This window comes from Piliocolobus tephrosceles, chromosome 9 (assembly GCF_002776525.5).
Source record: "Piliocolobus tephrosceles isolate RC106 chromosome 9, ASM277652v3, whole genome shotgun sequence".
NCBI classification, from domain to species: Eukaryota; Metazoa; Chordata; class Mammalia; order Primates; family Cercopithecidae; genus Piliocolobus; species Piliocolobus tephrosceles.
In genome coordinates, this window is record NC_045442.1 from 118,141,721 (window position 1) to 118,146,516 (window position 4,796).

The window sequence follows — 4,796 nt, forward strand, 5'->3', positions numbered from 1 at the left end:
TTTTTTTTTGGAGGCTGAGTCTCACTCTGTTGGTCAGCCTGGAGTGCAGTGGAGTGATCGTGGCTCACTGCAACCTCCATCTCCCGGGTTCAAGCAATTCTCCTGCCTCAGACTCCCAAGTAGCTGGGATTACAGGCACCCACCACTACGTCCAGCGAATTTTTTGTATTTTTAGTTGAGACAGGGCTTTACCATGTTGGCCAGGTTGGTTTTGAACTCCTGATCTCAAGTGATCTGCCTGCCCTGGCCTCCCAAAGTGCTGGGATTACAGGCACGAGCCACCGTGCCTGGCCTGGTTATATATTCTTTGAAGAACAATTTAGTTGCTTCGAGTAAGAGATGAAGTTCGCAGATCCAGAAGTTCTAATTTCTGGAGCAGGTGTTTCTATCACACCACATGCCGATCACTTGCTAATGCTTTTTCCTTATAATTGCAAAGAAATTCACAAGCTGTGGTTTATCTTCCTTGGTAGAACTTCAGCAGACATGCGACAGGAAATGTCTATCTTAGCCTCAGTTCCTTAAAAACCAGAGCAGGTGGCTCACGCCTGTAATCCCGGCACTTTGGGAGTCTGAAGTGGGAGGATTGCCTGAGGTCAGGAGTTCGAGACCAGGATGGCAAACGTGGTGAAATCCCCCGTCTCTACTAAAAACACAAAAATTAGCTGGGTGTGGTGGCATGTGCCTATAATCCCAGCAACTCAGGAGGCTGAGGTAGGAGAATTGCTTGCATCTGGGATGCAGAGGTTGCAGTGAGCCGAGATTGCACCACTGCACTCCAGCCTGGGTGACAGAGTAAGACTCTAACAAAAGAAGAAAAAAAAAAGGGAAATTTTGATCCATGCTAAAACATGATGATCCTTGAGGACATTATGCTAAGTGAAATAAGCCAGATGCAAAAGGATAATTATGGTCTGATTCTACCTATATGGATCAGATGTCCCTCAAGTAGTCAAATTCATAGAGACAGAAAGTAGGATGGTGGTTCTCAGGGGCAGGAGGGAGGAAGAATGGGGAGTTGTTTAATGGGGAAAGAGGTTCAGATTTGCAGGATGGAAAGTGTTCTGGAGTCCGGAGATGGATGGTGGTGATGATTGCACGACAGTGTGAATGTGCTTGATGCCACTGAGTTGTACACCTAAAAGTGGCTAGGATGCCAAATTTTATGTTATGTGTATTTAACCATAATTTTTTTTTTTCAAAGAACATAAAATTGTTAAAAGGATGACGGGAACTCCAAGCCCAAGGAGAAAAGGTCTCTGGTTTTCCTGAGCTGTTAGTCCTGAAATTTATAGAAGGGGATCTTTCCTGTTAGTTTTGTTTTGTGCCTTGTGTGAGTACCTCATAAAGTCTTCTTAGATTAGTCTCTGGTGAAATGAAGATGAGCCAAGACAGAGCCTCTCCCACTCTCTGAGAAGCCAGGCTTCTCCTCAGTCCGCAGTCTTCCTTCCCCCACTCTTCATTTATTTTCTTTTTCTTTCTTTCTTTCTTTTTTTTTTTTTTGAGACGGAGCTTCATTGTTGTTGCCCAGGTTGGAGTGCAGTGGTGCAATCTTGGCTCACTGCAAGCTCCACCTCCCAGGTTCATGCCATTCTCCTGCCTCAGCCTCCGAGTAGCTGGGACTGCAGGCGTGTGCCACCACGCCTGGCTAATTTTTTGTATTTTTAGTAGAGACAGGGTTTCACTGTGTTAGCCAGGACAGTCTCAATCTCTTGAATTCGGGATCCGCCCGCCTCAGCCTCCCAAAGTGCTGAAATTACAAGCGTGAGCCACCGCGCCCGGCCACACTCTTCATTTCTTGCTCCTTCCTGGACACAGTTCAACATTGATCCTGGGGAGTTTTGTGACTTGACCCTGGGGTATGGTCACTGGAGCTGCAGCTAACCCCCCAGGAAACACAGCTTTCTCTCCACCACATGATTTGCAGAATCTTCTCCTAGTCTGAAACCTGCATTTCCTGGTCTGCAGTCTTTTCCTAGACCAATGACAGAGCCAATTAAAAAAAAAAAGGACCAAACCCCAAACTCAGTCCCCAGCTCTCCTTGGAGAGTCCCTTGTGTGCTCCCCACAGCCAGGCCTCAGGTGAAACCCCAGCTGCATTATGTACTTCCTACGCAAGTCACGGAACATCTCCAGATCTTAGCTTCTTCATTTATAAAATAGGGCTTCAAGGAGTGCTTTTGCAGAGTAAATAAGAGTATTGGATATTTTTCTCTTTTGTTCTTATTATATGTCGAGAAGCCCATTCAGACTTCACTTGGTAAAAAAAAGATCTTAAAATTGGGTCTAGAGCAGGGCACAGTGGCTCACACTTGGAATCCCAGCACGTTCGGAGGCTGAAGCAGGAGGATCGCTTGAGCCCAGGAGGTTGAGGCTGCAGTGAGCCATGATTGCACCACAGCACTCCAGCCTGGATGACAAAGTGAGACCCTGTCTCAAACAAATAAACAAACAAACCCCCTGGGTTTCATATATAATAGGTGCTGATTTGCTTATGATTAGGACAGTCTGCCTCATTCCATTCTGGTTACTAAAAAGGGGTGTGGAAAACATGGGCAGGTTGAGTAGGAATGAAAAGAATTAAAGGGTTAGAAGCTAGGACTTCAAAAATGGCAAATATGGTTTTAGGAAAAGAGCTTAAGCGGACCAAAATTTCTAGTGATCAGAAGAGTTTACATGTGTTCCTTCTGCACTTCTGATCCAGTCCTCAGAATTTCACTCCCAACAGTCTCACTGACGCCCCCAGTCACTGGAACAAACCCCGCTTTCATACCTCCTCCACAGGACACTTGCCTCACACAAGCCCACATTCACCCACTGGGTAGCACTTGTACCATCACACAGACACCCTTTCATGCATTCCTTCAACAGAGAGACCCAGACGCCAGCCAATACATGTGCGCACACACTCACACCACACACCTCTCACCAGCACTCCAGTCCTTGTTCCCTCAGAGTTGCCTGGCCACCCTTCCCACTTCTCCCAGCTTTCAACCAAGCTCTCCACATCAATACCCTTTAGTAAATATTTACTGAGTGACCATGATGTTCCGGGCACTATCACGACCCCTGGGAGAAACAGAACTGAATAAGACATAGTCTTTGCTCCCAAGAAGCTCAGAGTCTACTGGAGAAGCGGGCAGCGGAGGGAGAGCAATCTCCTACAAATGTATGTGCACGGAGTGCAGCTGGACCTAGAAGTGGGGTCATGTACAAGGAAAAGTGAGGGCAAAAGGGAGAAAATGGGGTGAGACACACAAGGAAGAGAAGGTCACTTCTACCAGGAGAGGCATTGAGGAGAAGAGGGTGCTCAGTCATAATCTGGAAGAATTAGAAAGGGTTTGTCCAATAGGCAAGGGAGTAGAGGGCTGCTCACCAGAGACAGCATGTCAAGAAAGGGTAAATCCACACAGCATGGCAAGAGTGTGTTAGTCCAGAGCACAGAGGGTGAGACGGTGGGAGAGACAACTGGAGAGGTCAACAGGGATGGATGATGAATGTCCTTTTACACCACGCAAAGTAATTTGGAGTTTATTTAATGTTCAATGGTAGGTCGGGCGCAGTGGCTTACACCTGTAATCCCAGCACTTTGGGAGGTCAAGGCGGGTGGATCACCTGAGGTCAGGAGTTCGACAACAGCATGGCCAACACGGTGAAACCCCGTCTCTACTAAAAATAAAAAAAATCTAGCCAGGCGTGGTGGCACACAACTGTAATCCCAGCTACTGGGGAGGCCAACGCAGGAGAACTGCTTGAACCCGGGAGGTGGAAGTTGCATTGTGCTGAGATCACACCATTGCACTCCAGCTTGGGCAACAGAGTGAGACTCCTTTTCAAAAAAAGAAAAAAAAGAATGTTCAATGGTAAAGAACTCAGGATGCTTTTGGTGGTGAGTAACAGAAAAAGTCGACTCTGCAGGCTTAACCAATAAAGAAAATGCATTACCTCATATAACTGGAAGCCCAGAGTAGGGCACATTCTGTCCTCATCAGATCAATCATTCTTCTCATGATCACAAAATGACTGTAGTGGCTCCAGGCATTGCGTCTCCACACACCGTCCAGAGGCAAAATAGAATTCTATCCCTTCTTTGTGTCTCCTTTTAAGGACTGGGGATCCTTTTCTTGTGCTCTTTTTAAAAGTTAAGAATCCTTTTCCAGAATCTCCTCCACTACCGTAGTCTTCTTCCCTGCCTCAGGCTTGTAAACCCCTTCCTAAGTCAGTGATTAGCAAGGGATTTCCTTGACTGACTTGGCCAATCAAGACCAACCAGGAGATGGGTCCGGGTGTCTCTGAAGCACGTGGATGACAGAGAACTGGACAGAATCTCAGCTCTGTTCTTAAAGAAGAGGGTATAAGGTGTTGTGCATCATTGGGGGACTGTAGGTGGTATTGTTATATGATCAAATTTGCATTGTGGAAAGATGGTTTTGGCCAGGCGTGGTGCCTCATGCCTGTATAATCCCAGCACTTTGGGAGGCCGAGGCAGGCGGATCATGAGGTCAGGAGTTTGAGAACAGCCTGACCAACATGGTGAAACCCCATCTCTACTAAAAATGCAAAAAAAATTAGCCGGGCGTAGTGACGCACGCTAATCCCAGCTACTCAGGAGGCTGAGGCAGGAGAATCACTTGAACCTGGGAGGCAGAGGTTGAAGCGAGCCGAGATTACACCATTGCACTCCAGCCTGGGCAACAGAGGGAGACTCCATCTCGAAAAAAAAAAAAACGACTCTCCAGCTGGATAATAGTCCTGTTTGTACTAATCAGGTGACACTGAGACACTGAGGACCATGA

At 47.0% G+C, this 4,796-nt stretch overlaps 1 long non-coding RNA gene across 1 annotated transcript in view; it reads right to left on the bottom strand.

Annotated features, from left to right (window-relative positions):
• Window positions 1-1,497, bottom strand: part of LOC113224920 — a 4,892-nt gene extending 3,395 nt beyond the window's left edge. The window contains exon 1 of the long non-coding RNA XR_003309552.1: window positions 1,342-1,497. This is a non-coding gene — a long non-coding RNA (uncharacterized LOC113224920). The remainder of the gene's footprint in view (window positions 1-1,341) is intronic.
• Window positions 1,498-4,796: the final 3,299 nt, after the last annotated feature.